This window comes from Hyperolius riggenbachi, chromosome 4 (genome assembly GCF_040937935.1).
Source record: "Hyperolius riggenbachi isolate aHypRig1 chromosome 4, aHypRig1.pri, whole genome shotgun sequence".
In the NCBI taxonomy this organism is placed as follows: Eukaryota; Metazoa; Chordata; class Amphibia; order Anura; family Hyperoliidae; genus Hyperolius; species Hyperolius riggenbachi.
This window is the reverse complement of record NC_090649.1, coordinates 483,543,796-483,568,319: the sequence shown is the minus strand read 5'-3', so window position 1 is coordinate 483,568,319 and position 24,524 is coordinate 483,543,796. Positions and strand designations below refer to the sequence as shown.

At 47.2% G+C, this 24,524-nt stretch overlaps 1 long non-coding RNA gene across 1 annotated transcript in view; it reads right to left on the bottom strand.

Moving 5' to 3' along the window:
- Positions 1-23,222, bottom strand: part of LOC137571016 (uncharacterized) — a 70,170-nt gene extending 46,948 nt beyond the window's left edge. Inside the window, exons 1-2 of the long non-coding RNA XR_011031283.1 lie at positions 23,038-23,222; positions 21,006-21,359 (exon numbers count right to left, since the gene is read on the bottom strand). This is a non-coding gene — a long non-coding RNA (uncharacterized lncRNA). The remainder of the gene's footprint in view (positions 1-21,005; positions 21,360-23,037) is intronic.
- Between the last annotated feature and the right edge of the window lie 1,302 nt (positions 23,223-24,524).

Here is a 24,524-nt window from a genome sequence, read left to right as displayed (position 1 = left end):
CACGATAATCACGATTGGACCAATCCTTCCAATCGTTAATTGCTCCTCCTAGTGGGGACTCGCTTTTCTTTTTATGCAGCGTTTTCAAAGTAAGTTTCCGCCCAAAAAGGTGTAAATCTTTAACAAAATCAAAACGGTCCAGATTAGTAGTGGGACAGAAGCCAAGGCCCTTCGCCAGAAGGTCATTGACCCCCTGTGATAGGTCATGGCCTGATATATTCACAACCTGTAAATTAGCATGGTTATCGTGCTGGGTCATATATTGAGGGGCCGTGGACTCTACATGGTCGGTTCCTCGTCCTCCCCTAAAAAAACCGCAGAGGAGGACTGAGAGTCCGAACCACCACATGCTCCTAAGGCGGATTCACTTGTTTCCTCCTGGGAATCACTGGCGCTAGTTGTGAGATATTTATTAATGGGACCAGTTTTGGACTTACTCTTATCTATGATCCTGTCTTTATCTTTCTTTTTCTCTTTCTCTTTCTTACTGTTCCTAGGCTTACTTGATTTAGGAATATTGCCCCCCGTGACGGACCTGGTCAAAGGTCTCTTGGGGGCTTGTGAGCTCTGTCCACTGGAGGACACTGAGGCTTCACTCCCCCCACCCACAGATGAATCAGACTCCCCTCTCGTTTCAGGATCAGCTCCAGCCTCAGCAGGTGGATTATGTGGTGGATTTTTCGGATGGTTTTTGGGAATTAACGGTTTCTTACCCTTTGGTGGTAATTTACCCCACCTATAGGCATAGCCTAATTTATAGGCTGTTTTGTCCCGTTCAAATTTATTGTCTTTCCTGGTGACCAGTTCCTTATTATATTTCTCAATATGAGATTTCAGTTTACTATTTCTGGTCACAAACAAAGGGTGATCTTGAACCTCAGACAGAGACTCCAATATGTCTGTAATCTTTTGATCTATCTCCAGCAAATCCACCTTTTCCAATTCCTGCATCAGCTCGAGCATCACTCTGGAACAATTTTCAAAATTCTCCTCCCACCTCTGTTTAAAACTGTCAGATAAGGTTTTCTTGAATGGGAAAATCTGCACCCGCAACCATAAAGGAGCTTTTCTTTCTGTTAGATAATTTTCATTAAACTTAATATTCCACCAAATTCTACTTTTCTGTTCATATAATTTCTCTAACTTTCTAAAACTGGAATTAATCAGCTGTTCAGCATTCCTTGCACCCCTGTCACGGGCACAGTCGTCTCCCACCTGTCGCACAATTTCTTCCCACTGCAACATGACAGGACAAATTCAAAAGTAAAAAAAGAGAAAATTGCCCCTCCAAAAAATTCGCCCTGACTCCACAACATATATCTTGATCCCAACCGCCTCCCAAAAAGGGGGGGGCTAAAGCCCCAAATATATTACATAAAATAGCTCAAAAGTTTTTGGGAGAGGGATGGTCAAGGCAATTAATTAGATAATCAATATAATCCACAATGAATAGTAATATCAAATCTCATGCCTCCTGCCAACAAAATGAAAATGCTTGATAAAAATTAAAGAGAGTTGGCTCTTGGGTGCATGAAAAATTACAAAGAACTTTATTATGAAATAACACAAAACTACCACATATACAAAAACTATAGATCTAGAAAAGAGGTCTAAAACTAATAAATAAATCCCTCCGGAGAGTAGCTTCCTGGTGAGAATTGATGAGGCTGCAGTCCTCAAAACAATTCCCCCCCAAAAAAAGTAAGGGGAAAAAGGTTGGTCCTGCGCGTCCTCGCTCTGCGCTGGGGGGCGTGCCTTGCGACGTGGCGTCACTCGGTGCGTCCCTTTGCTCATTGGTGGACGTGGGCGGGTGCGTGGGCGGGGTTGGGCGGGCCTTTGACACACGCGGCGGCAGATATAGATGCCATTATGGTGTGTATGGTTGTATGTACGGCTGTCCGCCTTTGAAAAAGCCGCGAGAGGCGGCGAAACATGTCAGGCCCCCTGACAGCCTCTAATCAGCCTTCAATCCTCTCCGGAGTATATTCTCAGGAGCCGCTAGGCCTCAATGCAGTATCATCATCTGGACACTAGGATGGTAACTATGGACTGCTGACTTATGCTTGAACTGGCATTGATCCACCATGCATTCATCCATCCTTCATGCTTTGCATTAAACATCTGCTTGGCTTATTGCACATCATATCATCTGCTTTTGCTTCCCTGCGATTGGGGGAGACCCTGGACCCCTATGTATTATGTCCACACTGCACCTATCTTGGTTTGCTGACATATGCATGAACTGCCATTGATATATATTCTGTGATTCAACTGTGATTCAACTTCTTTGCCACGCTTCACACTCAGTATGTGCATGGCTGATTGTACATCAAATTCACACCTGTTGATGTGTTCCCTGCGATTGGGGGAACTTTAGGACATATATGTGCTTGTGTCTACACCCTACTAACCAGGATTTTAAGGATCATCAATGCTTGGCTTACTAACATCCTAGAGCTGCATTTTTCATATACAAGGCTGTGCAATAATTGGATGATATCATTCTCATCTGTGGGTCTGGAACTCGCTATATATACCATCCTGGTCATTACTGTATTGGATCTGGCCTGTCTATCTGGAAGCTGGACTCCTTTTTCCCCTTACTTTTTTTTTGGGGGGGGGGGGGGTTGTTTTGAGGACTGCAGCCTCATCAATTCTCACCAGGAAGCTACTCTCCGGAGGGATTTATTTATTAGTTTTAGACCTCTTTTCTAGATCTATAGTTTTTGTATATGTGGTAGTTTTGTGTTATTTCATAATAAAACTCTTTGTAATTTTTCATGCACCCAAGAGCCAACTCTCTTTAATTTTTATCAAGCCTTTTCACTAATTATACCACTTTTATCGCCTGAAGAATGTCAAGTACCACCACTGCGCCTGCGCAGTAGATCTGATCCAATCAGGCTTGGCTGTTATTATTATTATTATTATTTAGTATTTATATAGCGCCGACATATTACGCAGCGCTGTACAGTGTATATATATATATATATCTTGTCACTAACTGTCCCTCAAAGGAGCTCACAATCTAATCCCTACCATTGCCATGTGTCTACTGTCTATATTATGTAGTGTAAGTACTGTAGTCTAGGGCCAATTTTAGGGGGAGCCAATTAACTTATCTGTATGTTTGTTTGTTTTTTGAATGTGGGAGGAAACCGGAGTGCCCGGGGGAAACCCACGCAGACACAGAGAGAACATACAAACTCTTTGCAGATAGTGCCCTGGCCAGGATTCGAACCAGGGACCCAGCGCTGCAAGGCGAGAGAGCTAACCACTACGCCACCGTGCTGCCCACGCTGTTACCGCTGGAGCCCAAGCAGACAGCCGCTGCTGCGCATGCTCTGACGTCAACAAGGAGATCTTCGGGGGGGGGGAGGGGGCAGCACTGGATTCCCTCTACTGAGGGAAAATGGGGAAGCCTATTTAAGATCCAGAGGTAAGTACCACCCAGGAGCACTTTCTTCTTACATGTACACAGGTAAGAAAAGGGGGGCATATGGGAGGGGAATATCAGATATCACTAGGCATTAGGATTAAAATTAGATTTCTAGCCTACAGATTGCCAATATAGGTAGCCTTTCCAGTTCCTCCCTCCCCTGCTTCAGAATAGGTAGCCTCCTTCCCACCACCAGAGAGCTGGGGAGTGATCAGCCACAATATTCAGTTCCGTCTCACTCCCTCCTCACTGTGCTGCCCTGCTGAATAGTTCAGACCAGTGGTGCTCAGCAGAGCTCGAATATTCGAGTAGCTCGAATATTCGAGCTCTTTTCCAGCTATTCGAGCTCGGTATTCGAGCTCCGAATAGCTGTAGCTATTCGAATGGGCTATTCGCGTACACTCGAATAGCCCATTCACTATTCGAGCTATTCGAGCAAACGGCGCTATTCGAGCTCGGTACCGAGCTCGAATAGCGTCATAGCCCAGATTGATGTCCTTAGAGCCAATCAGAGGGCTCCCAGGCCCTCTGACGGCAGCCAATCACAGAGGGGGACCCTGGCCAGCCCCTACCCTATAAATAGCGGCCGCCATGTTACGTTTCTCCGTCCTTGCCTGAGACTTGCATAGAGAGAGAGTTGCTCCTTTGTGCTTTGGCTTAGCAAGAGCTTTATTGTGGTCATTTACCTAGCGTTTTTGCTCACATACACCTCCTATACACACCTATATTGTTGTTAGTTAGTTAGACATTGTATTTTAGTTAGTAGCTTTTGTGTTACATAGAGACAGGCCAGCTGCTGCAGGCTTACAGCTTTAGGCCTCAGGGCCTTGCCTGTGTGGGCAGCTGTCCTCCTGTCCTCTGTTTATTTCTCTCTATTCTATACCAGTATTTCTGCTGTCCTTTACTACTGATTGTATTAGTATTGTAGTTATATACTGTAACTGTACTAGGACACTCACTGTCACTGTTCATAGGCTACTAGCTGCTCCTGCGTGTGTGCACTCACTTTCTGTGTACACACTACACACACTCTATTTCCTTCTGATAACTGATTGATTATTGTAATTGAATATTGTAATTAGTTAGTTGTACTCACTGTTACTACTTACTGTACTAGGAGTCTAGGACACTCAGTCACTGTTCATAGGCTACTAGCTCCTGCGTGTGTGCACTCACTGTCTGTGTACACACTACACACACTCTATTTCCTTCTGATAACTGATTGCTTATTGTAATTAGTTAGTTGTACTTACTGTTACTACTTACTCTTACTGTACTAGGAGTCTAGGACACTCAGTCACTGTTCATAGGCTACTAGCTCCTGCGTGTGTGCACTCACTGTCTGTGTACACACACTACACACACTCTATTTCCTTCTGATAACTGATTGCTTATTGTAATTAGTTAGTTGTACTTACTGTTACTACTTACTCTTACTGTACTAGGAGTCTAGGACACTCAGTCACTGTTCATAGGCTACTAGCTCCTGCGTGTGTGCACTCACTGTCTGTGTACACACACTACACACACTCTATTTCCTTCTGATAACTGATTGCTTATTGTAATTAGTTAGTTGTACTTACTGACTGTTACTACTTACTTACTTACTGTACTAGGGACACTCACTCAGTCACTGTTCATAGGCTAGCTCCTGCGCGTGTTTGCGCGTGCGTGCACTCACTGTCTGTAGTGTACACACACTAAATTTACTTGTGATTACTACTGATTATTGTAACTGCTAGTTGTACTTCCTGACTGTTACTACTTACTTACTGTACTAGGGACACTCACTCAGTCACCTCACCCACCAACCCACTCCATTAAAGTACCCCACTTTTCACCCGCCCTTTTAAAAAACTTTTGTCTATACGCCCAAAACATCGAAGATGTCTGGAAGTGGCAGCCAGCGCGGTTTGGGCAAGGGGAAGGGCAGCAAGGGAATCAGGAGGAGAGGGAGCAGCATTGTGGCAAGCCGCGGGCGCGCCACCATGCACAGTTCCGCAGCAGCAGCAGCAGCGTCAGTGGCTAACATTCCTCCCATAGCCACTGGCCGTGGACGCCTTGGGCGCCGCCCAGCAGGAGCATCTGCAACTCACGCTGCAGAGACACAGCAGCAGCAGCGTGTAGCACCTGCTCCGATTTTCCTCCAGCCGGGTCGGAAACGTCCCATTGAGGAAAAGCATGCAGACACTGTGGTGCAACTGATGACGGAGGATGAGCAGCCCGCCATCAGCTCTGCATCCGAGGCCTCCACCCTCACCACCACCCCTGTTCGCAGCAGCCGCCCAGCAGGGCCTGGGGAGGAGGCCAGTTCACCGTCAGTTGGCGACCTGTCATTCAGCAGTCTTTTGACCCCAGGCATCATGAGTCAATTGTCTGCTGTTGTTGGCGATTTTGAGGAGGAGATGCTGATGGGCACTTTGGGGGATGAGGGATTGGACAGCAAGACTGTGGCGACAGTCAAGCAGCCCATCCATGCATCAGGAGAGGAGTTTGGGGGGTCCTCATCCCAGCAGGACATGTTTCAGGAGGGGGAGGATGATGATGACCCGGTGACAGACAGAGACTGGGTGCCACCACCTCCAGGGGATGTCGTCCTCAGCAGCTCTGAGGAGGAGGAGGAGGAGGATGCTCTTGTGGGCCTTGCAAGGAGGCGCATCATTGCAAGCATTGGCAGCAGCAGTAGGCAGGTCCCACAGCCTGCTGGTGTCTCAGGCTCAGCAGCAGCAGCAGCGGCATCTGCCAGTACCACCACCAGCCGCACCCAAGCCCCCCCCCCAACCACCACAGGGAGACAGGCAGCAGCGCTTCCATGCCGTAGGGGGATGTTTCTGTCACCAATCTGGCGCTTTTTCACCATGCCCACAGTGTACAGCAAGTACGCCACTTGCAATCACTGTCAGCGGAAGTTGAGCAGAGGTGCAGACCCCTTAAAGTTCTGCACCAGCTCGCTCATCAACCACCTTGCTGCGAAACATTTCCACCAGCATCAGGAGTTCCAGAGGCTGAAGGCATCTGGTGCTGGCAGTGGCACCACACCCATCACTGCACAGCCTTCAGCAGCAGCAGCAACAGCAGCCACCCGCCCTCCTGCTCCTCCAGCAGCACCAGCAGGAGTGCGGAAACGCACTGCTCCTCCCCCCTCTGCAACTCCTGCCGCCGACACTGAGGCCTGTTCTGGCAGCCAGTCCTCAGTGGCCTCCTCCGCTGTGTCTGCTGATTCCCGTGCCAGCAAAAGGCCACGCCAGAGCCTTTTGAGCGAGTCCTTCCAGGGGGTGGTTAGGGCTCTGCCTCCCAGCAGCCGTCGCATGCGGCAGCTGAACGGCTTGCTGGCACGGGCCATGTGCTCCCAACTCCTGCCGTACACGCTCGTGCAGGAGGGGAGCGACATTCGTGCGCTGCTTGCTTGCGCAGCCCCAGACTGGCAGCTCCCCAGCAGACACTTTTTCTCCCGCAAGGCCATTCCTGCACTGCACCGCTTTGTGATGGCCAATGTGGAGCGAGGGCTGGAGCACGCGGTTGGTGAAAGGGTCCACGTCACCATGGACTCCTGGAGCAGCCGCTTCGGGACAGGCCGCTACCTGTCCTTCACTGTCCACTGGGTCAGCTTGGTGGAAGGGGGTGAGGATGGGAGAGCAGCAGCGGGCACAGCAGCAGCAGCAACACAGTGGGTGGTGCCACCCCGCAGGGTCAGGGGAACTGCAGCAGGTTCCTCCGATCCTCTGCCATCCTCCGGCACACCTGGCCAAACCCCCCACCTCAGCAGCAGCGTGAAGGCCCACCACTGCCAAGCGCTGCTGCACTTGGTCAGCCTTGGGAAGACCAAGCTGACGGCAACCCATGTGTTGGCCAAACTCCAGGAGCAGGAGAGGATTTGGCTGACCCCCAGAGGCCTCAGAGTCGGAGAGGTGGTGGCCGACAATGGGGCCAATCTGGTTGCCGCAATAGACAGGGGAAACCTGACCCACATCCCCTGTCTTGCCCACGTGCTGAACCTGGTGGTGCAGAAGTTCTTGCGCACCTACCAGGGGATGGGCGAACTGCTGGAAACGGCAAGGAACGTTGTGCGTCACTTCCGGCGCTCGGCTGCAGCCTGTGCGAGCCTGGAAGACGTGCAAAAGGAGCTGGATCTGCCACGCCATCGGCTGATCCTTGACGTTCCGACTCGCTGGAACTCCACCCTGGCGATGTTGGAGCGTCTGGTTGAACAGAAGCGCGCTGTCAAACAGTACCTTGCCCTGGCCACTGTTTCCGCCGCTCAGAGAAGGGACAAGACCAGCAACATCCCGTCCATCGTCCCCGATGATGACTGGAGGCACATGCAGCAGGTGTGCTTAGTGCTGGCTCCCTTTCTGCAGGCCACTAACATGGTGAGCAGGGACCATGCTATGGTCTGCGAGTGGGTGCCCCTGGTTTGTCTGCTGAACAGGGCCCTCGATGCTTTGCTGGAACAGGGAGCGGCAGCCTTGGACCAGCAGGAGCGGCAAGCAGCTGCACAGTCCACCTCTGAGGGGGAGGAGGAGGAGGACTTGGTGGAGGTCCCTGACCTTGCTGCTGATGAGGGGGATCAGCACAGTGCAGCTGAGTTGGTGCGGGGGTGGAGAGAGGATGAGGCTGACGAGGCAGAGGAGGAGGATGAGGACAGCAGCACTGCCGTCGATGTGCCAGCAGACGTGGCCCGCCTCTTCCCAATGGCAGCGCACATGCTGACGTGCCTGTGCAGAGACCCCAGGGTGATCCAGATGAAGCAGAGGGAGGACATCTGGATCAGCATGATGTTGGACCCACGCCTCAAGGGGAAGTTGAGCCAGTTCCTGCCGCCTGCAGGAGGAGACCCAGCGCAACAAATAAGGAGCTTGCAGCAGGCCCTTGTTGAGCGCTTGGAGGAAGCCTTCCCCCAGCCTTCCACCCCCACTGTCCAGCAGCCAGCACAGAGGCAGCAGCAGGTGCCTGCATCCAGCAGCAAGCGCCCCACAGACCTGCTGTCTCTCAGCCACGAGCTCTACAGGACTGTAGAGGCTCCGGCAGCAGTGACTAGAGAGGAGGTGCATGCAGCAGCATCCTCCACCGGTCACAGCCAGCGCCTGACCCGCATGGTGGCTGACTACATGGGGTCCTACAGCGGGCTTGACAGCGATGCCCCTGTTGATCCCATGGAGTATTGGGTCAAGCGCCTGGAGATCTGGAGCGAGCTGGCGCAGTACGCCCTGGAAGTGCTGTCCTGCCCCCCTTCCAGCGTGCTGTCCGAGCGCTGCTTCAGTGCAGCTGGTGGTGTGGTCACCGAGAAACGCTCACGTCTGTCTCACAAGTCTGTGGACAGACTGACGTTTCTCAAGATGAACCAGGCGTGGGTGGAAGGCGAGTTCCTGGCCCCTGTTGTCGGCGAGAGGGGGACATGAACTGGCTAAGAACCATCGTTAATGTGCCTTACCACCCTTTACCACCTCCTGGCTCCTGCTCACTAAGCCAGCCTGGTTCACTTTGACTATTACGTCGCCTGCAGCCACACATTTTACACCTACAGTGGGCTGCTGTGTACTGCCCTTCTGCTGTCTGTCTGTGTTTCCCACTGCCAGGGTACACAGATTTACCTTCTGCTGCCACTCTGCCACCAGCTATTACGTCAAACAATAGCTATATATCTGTGTAATTTGTTTTACAAACAAAACCAAAAAACCATTAAAAAAAAAAAAAGGTTTAATTTTTCTGAGGTGCCCGGGTTGAAAACTGTGTTGTCCCAGTTGTGTATTGGACACAATGTGGGCTGCACGACCGCTGTCTGGGACCTCCTGCCTGCTGTGTTTATTTACAGCCCTGGTATCACCGCTAGGTACCAGGGCTATTATGTCACGCTGCCTGCCTGCTGCCACACTCACACTACTCCTCCATTCCTCCTGCTGCTGCTTTCTGTCTGTGTTTCCCACTGCCAGGGTACACAGAATTACCTTCTGCTGCCACACTGCCACCAGCTATTACTTCAAACAATAGCTGCTCACATTACTCCTCCATTCCTCCTGCTGCTGCTGCTGCTGTCGGTCTGTGTTTCCCACTGCCAGGGTACACAGAATTAGCTTCTGCTGCCACTCTGCCACCAGCTATTACGTCAAACAATAGCTGCTCACATTACTCCTCCATTCCTCCTGCTGCTGCTGCTGCTGTCTGTCTGTCTGTGTTTCCCAACGCCAGGGTACACAGATTTACCTTCTGCTGCCACTCTGCCACCAGCTATTACGTCAAAAAATAGCTATATCTGTCTGTGTAATTTGTTGTAAAAACAAAACTACAAAACCATAAAAAAAAAAAAAGGTTTAATTTTTCTGAGGTGCCCGGGTTGAAAACTGTGTTGTCCCAGTTGTGTATTGGACACAATGTGGGCTGCACGACCGCTGTCTGGGACCTCCTGCCTGCTGTGTTTATTTACAGCCCTGGTATCACCGCTAGGTACCAGGGCTATTATGTCACGCTGCCTGCCTCATTGACTGCCTGCTGCCACACACTCATCCTCCTCCTCCTGCTGCTGAATTTACCTCCTGCTGTCTGTGTGTTTCCACTGCCATGGAGCACATACAATGGCACTTCCAACATGCGTGCGCCACCAGCTATTTGTTACGCTCAAAAATAGCTGCATTTCTTTAAAAAAAAAAATTTGAAAAGAGAAATAAGTGAAGAAGAAGACGATATAGAAGAAGATGAAGAAGATGAAGATGAAGATGAAGAAGAAGATGAAGAAGAAGATGAAGAAGAAGAAGAAGATGAAGAAGAAGAAGATGAAGAAGAAGATGAAGAAGAAGATGAAGATGAAGAAGAAGATGATGAAGATGATGAAGATGAAGAAGATGAAGAAGATGAAGAAGATGAAGAAGATGAAGATGAAGAAGATGAAGAAGAAGAAGAAGATGATGAAGAAGAAGATGAAGAAGAAGATGAAGAAGATGAAGAAGATGAAGATGAAGAAGATGAAGAAGATGACGAAGAAGAAGATGAAGATGAAGAAGATGAAGAAGATGAAGAAGAAGAAGATGATGAAGAAGAAGATGAAGAAGAAGATGAAGAAGAAGATGAAGAAGATGAAGAAGATGAAGAAGAAGATGAAGAAGAAGATGAAGAAGATGAAGAAAAAGAAGATGAAGAAGAAGAAGATGATGATGAAGAAGATGAAGAAGAAGAAGAAGAAGACAATATAAAAGAAGAAGATATAGAAGAAGAAGATATAGAAGAAGAAGAAGAAGATATAGAAGATAAAGAAGAAGAAGAAGAAGTATATACATTACTGAACAAATTTCTGGACACAACTTCTCTTTTCAACTTTTTTTTTTAAAGGAACATCCCCACATAATCACTTGCTGTTGTTACTTGGAAAAAAAAGAGGTTTCTTGCATCATTCACCCTCAAAACAAGTGTTGGAAGCTATTTAAGGCCATTTCGAATAGTCAGCTCGAATAATGAGCTCGAATACCGACTCGAATAGTGAGCTCGAATTCCGAGGTCGAATCGAATAGTAAAAATTATTCGACTCGAATATTCGACTGATCTTGAATAATTTACTATTCGAATTCGACCTAACTCGAATTTTGAAAAGGGGTATTTGAGCACCACTAGTTCAGACCTCAGATCAGTAGTAACCCGGCCGCAGTTAAGAGATAGCCAAGCGAATGGTGCAGTGACGCCACGTATACATCAATTACAGGAACTAAGCAGTGATGTTACTTCCTGTATTTGAAGTATACCCGCTGTCACTGTGCACCATTCGCTTGGCTATCTCCTCACTGCTGATCTGAGGTCTGAATTATGCCACAGGGCAGCACAGTGAGGAGCGAGCAAGGGATAGCCACACTTTGTGGAGGCGGGAAAGGACCAGGACAAGCAGCAGGCAGGCAATTAAGTGGCAGACAAACTTGGAGTGTACCACCTGGCCAAAAGCAAAGTACCACTGGTGGTACGCGTACCACAGGTTGAAAAGCCCTGATCTAGAGAGTATGAGATCAAACTGATGCACCACTAGTAGAGAGAGGTACACCGCTAGCACTATACTGCCCAGGGGTGGAACTTAAACAGCCTGGGTCCCCCTGCAAAATTCCGAAGACTTCCCCCTTTTACGGGCGTCCAGGACACCCCTTGGTGGGGACCCCCTACGCGATCATTCAGAGCAGTGGGAGCTGCAGCAGAGGGTATACTTTACCTAAATCCAGTGGGACGGGTCCTCTACTCCGTGTAGCTGTGCAGCCTACTAGCTTTATAGTGAGCTTCAAATTGACAGGTAAAGATCATGCTTTAAAGGACATCTGAGGTGAAAATAAACTGACAAGAAAAACTGTTGTATCTATCCTCCTTCTCCTGAAAATGACTTTTTTTTTTTTAGATATCCCACAGTTTTATTTTATATTTAAATCTAGTTTTTAAGTTATTACTGTTTTATTGTCTCTGCTCAATGACCCCTTCATTAAAGTATGCCAGAGCTCAAATCTATGAATTATTGACCATTTTTTTTCTCTTTACTGCTCTCAGAAGTCATTTACTGACAGGAGAGTGTTTTATGGCTGTAATTACTTATTAGGGAGGAATATGCTATAGTCTGACCCAGTCTGACACAGTCCCGACCTTAACAGAAACTGTCACTTGCATACCTGATGTTTAACTCTTTCAGGCAGAGAAAGAAAAAAAGGAACACAGCACAGTTATCTGTGTGCTCGACACACATGTCTATCTCATCATGTCACAGGTCACTTTGGGTATCCTTTAAAGCGAGATCAAATTTCAACAGCAACTGGTCTGAGTGTATTAAAGCTAATGGGAATCCATATGTAACTAAACAAAAGTCAGATACTCACCTAAGGAGAGGGAAGGCTCGGGTCCTAATGAGCCTCCCCTCTCCGGGTGCCCTCAGTGCTGCGCTGGCTCCCCCGTTCAATTCCCCCGCCGCGGGGACTTCGGAAGTCTTCGGGAGCCGAGTCCTCCTGAAGACAGGCGGCTCCATACTGCACACGTGCGAGTGCGGCATAGAGGGCGCTCGCACGTGCGCAGTGTAGAGCGGCCCGTCTTCGGGAGCACTTGGGCTCCCTAAGCATTTCCGAAGCCTCCCTTCGGCAGGGGAACAGCGTTATTTGACCGAAACAGTCGAATACCGCTACGGGGGAGCCAGTGCAACAGCGGGGACTGGGAGAGGAGAGGGAAGGCTCTGAGACCCAGAGCCTCCCTCTCCTTAGGTGAGTATCTGACTTTTTTTTTTTTTTCGGTTCCTATTAGCTTTAAGTGATAAAGATGCTAAACCTGCATTCAAAACTTTTTCTGCTGTTATGGTTTGGAGTTATCACATACTTTAGGAGCACTGGCCCTTTAATAGTTAGTGTCAAACAGTTGCATGCTGGGGGTTCTTTTTATCTATAATCTATTTCTCCTCTTCCCTTTATTTCCCTGCCTAGCTGAAACACGATCCTCTGCTCACTTGTGTTTACAAGCAAGGCTGAGGTGACTCAGCGATTGGAGGAGAAAAGAAACAAAAGTAAAGGGCCTAAACTGTGGGCAAAAGACATGGTTCCCACCAGGAACAGAATTCTCTTGATTTACTATATAAAATTCACTGAAATCAATACGTGGACAGTACAATACATGTGTTATGTAAGTAGATCAAGTATTTATCTACTTATATTAACCACTTTGTCCTCCTTGACGTATAAAAACGTCAAGGAGGACAGGCGCGCTCCCGCGGCCGATCGCGCGCGTGCACGCGCACTCCCGGCCGCGGAGTCGGTAGCCACGGAATCAATTTATCGGGCTATGGAGCCCGATCATTGATTCCTCTCCCCCGCTGAAAAAACGACAGCTTCTCTCGGAAGCTTCGCTCTTTCTGAAGCTGTGTCTCTCTAAGCGTACATTGTACGCTTAGAGTGACGTCATGTAAAAAAAATCGAGATTGCCATCTTGTGGCCAAAAAGTAAAACTACAAGTAAATTCCCCAAAACATTACAATACACCAATATTTCCCCAAATAAAACACTTTTATATCCCACCCTCCCAAAAATGCCCACATAAAATGTTTAATAAAAAAAAACAAAAAAAATTACTATAAAAAAAAAAAAAACATAAATATTTACCTAAGGGTCTAAACTTTTTAAATATCTATGTAAAGATGAAATATTTCTCTCTATTTTTTTTTTATAAGCTTGTAAATAGTGATGTATGCAAAACGGAAAAAATGCTCTTTTATTTCCAAATAAAATATTGTCGCCATACATTGTGATAGGGACATAATTTAAATGGTGAAATAACCGTGACAAATGGACAATAACAATACGTGGGTTTTAATTATGGAGGCATGTATTATTTTAAAACTATAATGGCCGAAAACTGACAAATAATGAATTTTTTCATTTTTTTTCTTATTCTTCCTGTTAAAATGCATTTACAGTAAAGTGGCTCTTAGCAAAATGTACCCCCCAAAGAAAGCCGAATTGGTGGCGGAAAAAACAAGATATAGATCAGTTCATTGTGATAAGTAGTGATAAAGTTATAGGCTAATGAATGGGAGGTGAACATTGCTCGGATGCATAAGCTGAAAACGACTGAGATGTTAAGTGGTTATATATGTGTTTTTTTCCCTGGCATAGTATGGCTGATCCTACTGCTTTAAAAGCTCGATTACAAAACGGCTTGTGCAGCACGTCTGCAATTTTCTTTAACAAAGTAATGGGAAGGTGAGTGTTTGCTCCCCAGTAAATGGAGCTTTTCATGTTTGGTACCTTCAGCTGTGTGAGACGAGCTCAGCAGGATGAGAATCCCAGCCGTGTGCATCTCTGCAGAGGTGTGAGAGGCAAACACATTACAAGGTGTGATCTTCATCAATCCATTTCCTGCGCAATGTGACTTCCCTCGTCAGGAATAATCAGCATAAATGAGACGCTTATTTCTGGAACGCAGCAAGAGATAAACTCACAATCCATATATAGAGGCACAAAGTATGAGTCTGTCTGATGTGACCAAATCCGGGCAGTGGGCACACATTAACTAAGTCTATCGGTAAGCAGGGTCCGGGATCAATTTGTTGCTATGGAGGGGGGGCGGGCGGTGTAGAGTCCACGACGGAGAGGCTTGGAGCAGGAGTGGTGGGTGGGGAGGACAATACGATTGGAGGGATTGATCCAATCTGGTTCAACTGTGCAATTCAATTCAACAGCTGCAGTTTAAATTTTCCTAATTAAAATTCATTTCTGAAATTTGATTGGTTGTTGCAGAACCTGCCCACAATTTTAACCCCAATCACCCAGTGACAGACTGTACCAAGTTTGGGGACTCTGGCTTTAATACTGTGAGAATGAAAGATTTTTAAATGGTTCAGTTGAAGTTAATGGGTAAAATGTAATGGGCTGATCTTGGCTGCACATCCACTTTTTGAAATCCCCAAAATGTGACCAAATTTTTCAGGTTGAGGCCCATGACTTTGTGACCCAAGTTTGGTGAGTTTAGCTTCTAAGTCTATGGGAAAAATCGGGGTCTTCAGGGGGTGGCCAGACGGGCACAGAGGGTGGTATCACTTAACGAAGCACAAGCAACCTACAGGGTTATGGGTCGAAGAAGTGTGCAGAGTTTGGATGGCGCCGGCCATCACAGCGGTGTGAGGCAGGAGGGGGGATGCGCTGGGTGGATGGATACATATACATACAGGGGACGCCTTTAGGACCCAGAGGCTTCCCCCTCCCGAGGTAAGTACCACCAAGGCCGAGGCGTATCTAGAGAAAATAGCGCCTATGGCAAACATTTTAAATTTGCTGCCACGGAAGGGGGATCTTCCAAATATTTTAACATGTAGTCTCAGTTGAATTGGTTGTATCCAAGGTGAAGTGAAGCAAGGTCTATAACAATGGAATATTGCAATACGTCAGCCTATACATATGCCCCAAATAACAGGCAGCTTGTCACCCCAAAGTTTTAACCAGGTAGCAGAATATCCCTCAAATAAAAACTAGACTCTGTATGGAATTCACCAAAGATGCTACAGAGCAGCGCCGTTAGTATGAGGCGTCCATGGCATGTTCCATACCTGCACCCCTGTAGATGTGCCTCTGCACTTTATATTTGCTACAGGGTCACTTTAAGTTCCTTTTTATGGTTGGTAAGGGTGGGTAAGTGGCAAATAGGTTGTAGAAGGGAGTTAAGAAACAGGAAGAAATTCAAGAACAGTCCTATATGCGAGAAAAAGAATAGACAACTAAGGAGAATGAGAAGAGGATGTCATCCTGTACGTTGGTATTAAGTAAGACATACAATAGACATGTTTTAGTAAAACTTTGCTGAAATCTTTGAGAGATAGCCTTAATATTAGGTTAAGCTGTATTATGATAGTCCGCGGCTCTCCGCCAGACCTCGGCCTTTCTTCTCTGACATGCGAGGTCGGCAAATAACCACTCCGTTTGTCAAAACCGTTTTCGCCGCAGAATAAGATGTGACAGCTCAGTTGGTGTTCTCTGTGTTATTTATGAGATGTCCTAAAATAACTGTGTTCTTCCAGCGATCAAGGTCACTTATACGTACGCGAAACCAAGAAATAAGTCCCGTGTAATACGATAAACACGGGGATGTCTCTGTGCGTCCCCCGAGAAATCTGCCCGTCTGAATGATAGCTGTCATTTTATGATCTGACAGGCAGAACATCGCTATGATGAGGGCTGCGCTCTGAAGAACGCCATTTTATTCCTTCTAATCACAATTTATTGCCAGAGGTTAAGATTAGACTTAAAGTATTACGGAATGTGTACTTAGAGTGGACCTGAACTCTTGCACAGGACAGAAGGAAAAAACAGAGAGAAATGCACCCCGTGTGTATTTAGAGACTTTAGTTTGTCCAATCCCCCCTCATCTGTGACTAGTCACCACTGTAATTTGATCTCTCAGCTGTCAACTGTCTGCTTTGGCAGAGCAGCTAATTTGTGAACACAGGATGTTAACCCTATGTCTGCTTCCATAAAAGCAGGAATTAGACACACTGCAGATTTATTGCAGGATTTGTATCAGCTGTAACAAATAAATATTTTTCTTTGAAGGTTATTATGGTGTTGCCTATCTTTTAGAGCAGAGAGGAAGTTCTGAGTTCAGGTCCTCTTTAAAGTGTAACTTCTGCTCACAGACAGAAGGATAGCGTGGCTTTTCATGAGGCCATGCTGAAATCGCAGCCCATTATAATTACAAATTGCATTCAGTCTACACCAGGCATGGGCAAACGTGGCTATCCATCTGTTAAGGAACTACAAGTCCCACAATGCATTTCAGGAGTCTGACAGCCACAGTCATGACTCATAAAGGCAAATGCATTGTGGGACTGGTAGTTCCTTAACAGCTGGAGGGCCTTGTTTGCCCATGCCTGATCTACACAGACATTCCTCAGTTTGCTGTATGAGTATCCCCTGTCCTGCTGCCTTACGCAACACAACATGCGAGCAAAGCAATATATAGTATGTCCTGTCCTGCTGCCTGACATCAGTTGCTGTCTTTATTTGCCCCTTTTGTCCTCTTGCACGTTGGCCGATATTCCCTTTCCTATGTGAGTTGATCAGATTGTCCGAAAATCGAATATAAATTCTGCTGCAGACCAATCAGGAACAACTAATGAGAGTGCATAGACAAATACACAATGGAGCAACAGTTCAGAGCTGAGTGCTGTACAGACACGTTGCCAGGCTTCAAGCTAGAGACAGGCTCTGTTTCTATGGAGAAGGGAGGAAGAACAACGGCGTAGCTCATACAGAAGAGAAAGGATCCGCAGACCAGACTTGGCTTAGTGAAAAAGCGTCCGTTCTTTATTTGAAAAATCCACATGACAAAAAGTAGTGCAATAAAATCACAGGATCGACTAACGCGTGTCGGGCTTACAATCTGCCCTTAGTCATAGTCAAAACAGCGTAGCTCATGATGGAGCAGATTTTGACGGGCGAGGTTAAGAGAGGAACAGTGTACTCGTCCGAGATGATCTGGCACTCTGGATCCTTTGGCAAAGTCTAAGGGTGACTGTTCACAAACTAGATTTTTAGCAGTGGTGGCTGGTCTGTATGTACCTAGAAACTTTGGGTTAGTAGGTGAAGGGCTGGAGCTACCATAGCAAAAAATGGGCAATTGCCCCAGGGCCCCAGAGCCTGTAGGGGCCCCCAAGGTGTCCCTCCTCCATCTTAACTGTTGCTCCCCAGGGACTCTGCAGAGTCTGTTAAGTTGTGAGGTGATTGGGGGAGGGTCAGCAGCCAGCTCAGGGGCCCAGGAGGGAGATTTGCCTGCAACAAAGGGCCTCTAATGACACTTTTTGGTCAGGGGTGTCAGTTGGGGGGCCCCCAGGCTAATTTTGCCCTAGGGCCCAATTGTTACTTGAACCAGCCCTGAGTAGGTGCTACCATTACCAACAATCTATAGTGGGGGAGAACACCTCCAAGGTCCAGAAGAAGGCTCAGCAGATGTTGTTCTTCTGATCCTGAGGCAACTGAGGAAGTTGGGGATGCCGCATTAACTCATGACTAGCTTCTACACTGCCACCACTGAGTCTGTCCAGTTGACTGTAACCACATGTTGCAATGCTGTGCGATTTCTATAGTGTGGCAAAAAACAGGTGCGATTTGGCAAGTGAAAGTGCTGGAAAGTGTTTATCCCTTGGATTACTATTGTGAGTCAGCTGAGGTTTTGATATAGTATGGCCTCTCTGACTTGAAGATGGTTGTGTTAGAGGAACGGACTTCTTTGAGGAATTATATCCTTGGTGGAACCGCTCTTATGTCTGTCAAGAGAACCTACTAAGACCTCCATAAGCAAACCTGTTTTCTATGTTTATTGTTGTTTGCTTTATTTTCCAGGTTTCAGAAGATGACTTTGTCCAGCTATGAACTTAACGTTAGACTAATGTTGCTATAATAATAGTGAAATCTAAAGATTTCAGGCGGGGAGTGTTATGTCCCACATACATGTGTTTATGATGCTAATCCGCTAAATTTGCATGTGGCTAGGTTGTGCCTCTCTCTTTCCTGTAGTTTTGTTCCTCCCATGTATCCCCTCCCCATAGTCAGTATTTCTGCAGACAAGTATCTGTAAGCATGTGCTGTACCTGTCTCTCTCTGTACCTGGTAAAGCTACTTTGTTTTGACCTATGGAATTTGTCACCGTAAGATCTACTCTGCAAGATTAAACCTCTTCAAGATCTTACAATGAGTCGATTATCTATGGACATTGGACGCTGCCTTATATAAGTTATTACACTTAAACCCGGGGACTTGAGACAGTCTAGGGATCAGTAATTACATAGCCACAGCGGCTAAAACAAAACAGTGTCCCCTGCTTAGATATCCAGGTGTTCACATATGATTGGTTCCGCGTTTCATACATATGACCAAATTATAAACCAGGCATTTTTAGCTGCAAAAGCCTCATTTGACTCATTAGAAAGCAATCTTCGGGACACCAATCTTACTGAGCCACTGGAAGGTATATTCAGATCTGTGGCTGGCACTTAATCTTTCGGTTTGACAGCTGAAGAGGAAATACTACGACGCTCCTTCCACATGCTCTGCTAAATTATACATGGAACTATAAGTAATTACCCCTTGTCATAGATAAAGTATTGCGTGAAGAGCGATCACATAAAACTTTTCCGGTCCCTGCAGAGACATCGTAGCGGCACGCTGATATATTATTTTACATTTCCACTAATAATCTACGGCTAGAGGCAATTAGACTGCAGAAATCCAGAACTTTCAGAGACATGGCTGAGTTTATCTATGTGACAGGGATGTGTGAGGGCAGCAGATCAGGAGTAGTGTTGGGGGAACAGTGTTCGCCACTGTTCGGGTTCTGCAGAACATCACCCTGTTCGGGTGATGTTCGAGTTCGGCCGAACACCTGGTGGTGTTCGGCCAAACTGTTCGCGTTCGCCCGAACGGCTCAATTCCTGGCCGAACCTGGCCGAACAGGGCCCCTATGGGGTCGCAGGCATAAGGGGGGAGCATGCCCCGATCGCGGGGGGGGTCGGAAATTCCCCCCACCCCCTCCGCTAGCGCTCCCCTCTCTGCCCGCTTCCCCATACAAAAGTTTAAGGAAAGTACCGGTGGTAGTGGATGGCCTGGCAGTGGCACTGTGGAGTGAGGAGGAGGAGTCCGGAGAGTGACGCGTTGAGGGAGGCCGGGCAGCAGGCGTGAGGTCAGAGAAAGGGCGGAAGTACCACAAGGGTACTACCGCTGAACCGCCCGCTGCCCGGCCTCCCTCAACGCGTCACTCTCCGGACTCCTCCTCCTCACTCCACAGTGCCACTGCCAGGCCATCCACTACCACCGGTACTTTCCTTAAACTTTTGTATGGGGAAGCGGGCAGAGGGGGGAGCGCTAGCGGAGGGGGTGGGGGGAATTTCCGACCCCCCCCCGCGATCGGGGCATGCTCCCCCCTTATGCCTGTGACCCCTTAGGGCCCCCAAAAGCGGGATGTTCGGGGAGTTCGGGGTTCGGCCCGAACATGCCGAACATCGCGGTCATGTTCGGCGAACTTTCCCGAACCCGAACATCCAGGTGTTCGCCCAACACTAATCAGGAGGGCGTCTGCTGATTGGTTGGTTGAAGGTGCCCCGTTTTTGGGTATAGGCAAGTTGTCACCTCGCCCCGATCCAGAAGTGTAACTGCAACAATAACAAAACACTTTGCAAATGAGTTACTCATGACTAAAACATGGTAAGTGCATGTGAATTTCCCGAATACATATAAATAACTAACTTATACTCTAAGTAAAACTTATGAATAAGAAGCATGACAGCCATATTAAAGAGGATCTGTAACGTCAAAAGATCCCCTGGGGGGTACTCACCTCGGGTGGGGGAAGCCTCTGGATCCTAATGAGGCTTCCCACGCCGTCCTCCGTCCCTCAGGGGTCTCGCTGCAGCCCTCCGAGAAAGATGACGTCAATATTTACCTTCCCGGCTCCTGCGCAGGCGCTCTGACGGCTGTCAGCTCCGAAGTAGGCGGAAATACCCGATCGCCGTCGGGTCTGCTCTACCGCGCAGGCGCAAGTTTCCGGTGCCTGCGCAGTAGAGCGGACCCGACGGAGATCGGGTATTTCCGTGTAGTTCAGAGCCGTGAGCAGCCACAGCGCCCCGCTGGAGCCAGCAAAGGTAAATATTCAACTGACAGTCGGGTCTGTCGCCGGCTGTTCGGAGGGCTGCAGCGAGACCCCCGTGGGACGGAGGACGGCGTGGGAAGCCTCATTAGGATCCGGAGGCTTCCCCCACCCGAGGTGAGTACCCCCCAGGGGATCTTTTTCATGTTACAGAGTCTCTTTAAGGCCACCGATCTTGTTTGAAGACACTACAGCAGTTGCATGGCCTGTAGACCACAGCAACTAGACAACAGCCCAGCAACTACAAAATGCCCCCCAACAACAAGTAACAAGCATATGGCTAATCCAGTAAAACCTGAGTCAGCCGAGTCAGAGTACATGATCTGCTGCATGCTTATTCAGAGGCTATGGTTAAACATATTAGAAACACAGTATCCGGAGGACTGCCAGGCAACTAGTATTTCTTCAAAGGTAATAAAGATGGCAGTCTGCATATCGCTCTCACCTCGGGTTCCATTTATGGTAAATCCGACCCTAGTGGCTTCATTTTCATTTCTGAATTTTGGAAACCTACGACTGTTTGTTCCCGCGTCCAGTTTTCATGTGAACATCCGCTGGGCCTTCGACCTGTTAATTAGGTTGTGCGACATTTGTACAGGGCTTTTATTGGAGGTTCCTCCAGCTCGGGGAGTCTATTATCTTCTGCCGTAATGAAAGGTCAGATGTACTAATTCTCGTTCCCGTCATGAGAATGTCACCGAGATGCAGGACAATCCGAGTCCTGCGTCTTCATTCATCACTGTGAGGAGGGCACAGCGGAAGACAATGACGATACCCTTCATGATAATGCGGATCAAGTCTTCAGATATAAAACAATTCACAGGAGGCAAAAAGCAAATGTCAGCCAGCTTGTAAAGAAAGATTAAATCTAATGGAGCGCTTATGATAACAAAGAGAACAATAACCGCAACCACTGGCAAATACTTTCATGGTGATTATTAGAGAGAGGTAAGTACCGTATATCACCATGGAGAAGCTCAACCACAGATAATCCCCCCTTCCCAAATGCATATACTCACACGTTTGGCCTAAAAAACAGGCTACTGCAGTTAGGCATTGGTGTAGGTGGGGGGTTAGTGTTAGGCCTACATAGGGAAGAGATACTGTAGATATTAGGCATGGTAGCAGGAAAGGTTAGTGTTAGGCATAAGTAGGGGGGGTTAGTGTTAGGCATAGGTGGGGGCTTAGTGTTAGGAGTAGGTGAAAGGGGAGGTTAGTGTTAGTCAAAGGTAGGGGGAAGGTTAGTGTTAGGCATAGGTAGGGAGTTAGTGTTAGGTGTAGGGAGAGGGGAGGTTAGTGTTAGCATAGGTAGGGGGAAGGTCAGTGTTAGGCATAGGTGGGGGGTTAGTGTTAGGCATAGATGGGGGGGAGAGCAATGTTGGCTTAGGTAAGCGAAAAAAAGGGGGGGAGGTGATAGGCATAGGTAGAGAGGAGGGATAGTATTAATCATAGGTGGGAAGGCAAGTGTTAGGAATATGTGGGGTGGAAGTTAGTGTTAGGCATAGGTGGAGGGGAGGGGGTGTTAGGTGTAGGAGGGGAAGTTGGGCCAAAAATGTCAGAATGTAGTAAAACCATTTCTAACAAAAGTAATAGGTTATTGAGTATTATCCAGGCCACTTGGAAAGCGATAATGACCTATTTTTGTGCCCAGTTATACACTTAAAGGAATATTAAGGAAAAAACTAACTGATAAAATAAACTATTGTATCTATCCTCCTACTCCTAAAATTGACTTTTTGAGTTATCCCACAGTTTTATTTTATGTTTAAAGTAAAACGATGGGATTAAAATCATTTTCAGTTTTTAATGTTTCATCTTCTCTGTAGCAAAAAAGTTTCTGTACTGTGTTAGCCAAACAAATTATATAGGTAGAAAAAAAACGTTTTGTAAAAAATAAGGCGCTAGTCTACTTTAGGGGCCCCACCGCAAATCCCCATAGACACTTTCAGCTGGGCTGCAAAACGGAACAAATGGCTTCCGTTTGCTTGTTTAAACCCCCACAAGCCATATACCCATGGATAGGTAAGCATGCCCTGTAACGAATTGGGAGGTTTTCGGTAACAGAAAGTTTAAATTGGCCGTGTAGGAGCCACCGAACGGCCTAAATCTCGGTTCCGTCGGCCATCTTCATTCTGCTGTGCAGGTCTCTTTCTTCCTCCTCATTGGAGGGTTTGTTAGCTGGCACGCCCCCACCTAACAATCCCTCCAATGAGGAGGAAGAAACGACCTGCAGAGCAGAACCAAGATGGCCGATGGACCCGAAATTGCGGCCGTTCCGCGGCTCCTACACAGTCAGTTCAAACTATTTTTTTACCGAAACCCGCAAAATTCGTTAGAGGACATGCGTAGCTAACCGGGGATATAAGGGGTTTAAACAAGCAAACGGAAGCTATTTGTTCCGTTTTGCAGCCCAGCTGAAAGTGTCTATGGGGATTTGCGGTGGGTCCCCTAAAGTAGATTAGCGCCAAAAATAATACCTTTTAATGGCTAACTGATAGAGTTAAATGATGCAAGCTTTCTGGGATCTAGTCCCCTTCTTCATGCATATTTCCAGATGTAAGCTGAAGTAAAACACTGATGCAGGTAAATAGTAAACACGAAGATGACAGTTGTGCTGGTTACTGTTTATCCGTTAGGTGTCAGGTGATCAGCAGGCTGGAGCCAGTGAGTTAGTGCAACCATACATGAAATCCAGCAGTATCAGTATCAAATCTTCTCTGTACAAAGACACAGTCTTTGAAGTATGCCAGAGCTAAAATCTATGAACTATTGATCCTTTTTATCTCTTCCCGGCTCTCAGAAGCAGTTCTCTGAGAGGAAAGAGTTTTATTATTATTATTTAGTATTTATATAGCGCCGACATATTACGCAGCTCTGTACAGTGTATATATATATATATATATATATATATATATATATATATATATATATCTCTTGTCACTAACTGTCCCTCAAAGGAGCTCACAATCTAATCCCTACTATTGCCATATGTCTATATTATAAGTACTGTAGTCTAGGGCCAATTTTAGGGGGAGCCAATTAACTTATCCGTATGTTTTTGGAATGTGGGAGGAAACCAGAGAGCCCGGAGGAAACCCACACAGACACTGAGAGAACATACAAACTCTTTGCAGATAGTGCCCTGGCTGGGATTCGAACCAGGGACCCAGCGCTGCAAGGCGAGAGAGCTAACCACTACGCCACCGTGCGGCCCATGGCTGTAATCCCTTATTAGTGAGGGCTAGGCTGTAGTCCTACTTGGTACCAGCTGGACAGGAACTGTCACTTGCATACCTGAATGTTATCTCTTCCAGGCAGAGAAAGAAAAAAGGGAACACACCCTAGTTATTGGCATACATTTTAAAACGCTGCGTTCTAATTTAGGTGCGGGCGTAATCGGAAAAGAAACAAACACTTGTTATGGATCATTTTATAGGGGCAGTAGAATAGTGGCAAATTTACCAATATTTTACAAACTAATTTATTTGGTGGAATATTGTCAATATCTGCCAATATTTCACTATGACCTAACCTCGCCCTACTCTCACACAGAACCCTTCCCTGGTGGGCAACTAATAACCTTACTCCCCCCCCTCCCCCCAACTAATAATCCTCCCCAGGCAACTAATAATGCCCCCCCACCTAACTTTAAACCAATTCTACCCCCCCCAAAACATGGTCGGCTGGGGCAGCCCGCTATGGAAACTGCGGCTATTTGTAGTCGCAGTTGCCATAGGGCACCCGCTATTTAGCGTGCTCCCATTTTTATTCGCGCTTCAATAATCTGCTCCGAGTTATTGTATTTGTGTGCTTAGCACTGTGCATTGTTGTGTTCAACACATAAGTTTATTTATACCTCGATATTCCTTTAAGGCAGGAAGATTCCTTTAAAACACTGTTTCTATGCTAAATCAGGATGGAATAGCGGTTGTGTTGGATCCCACAGCCCACAGGAGAAATCTGG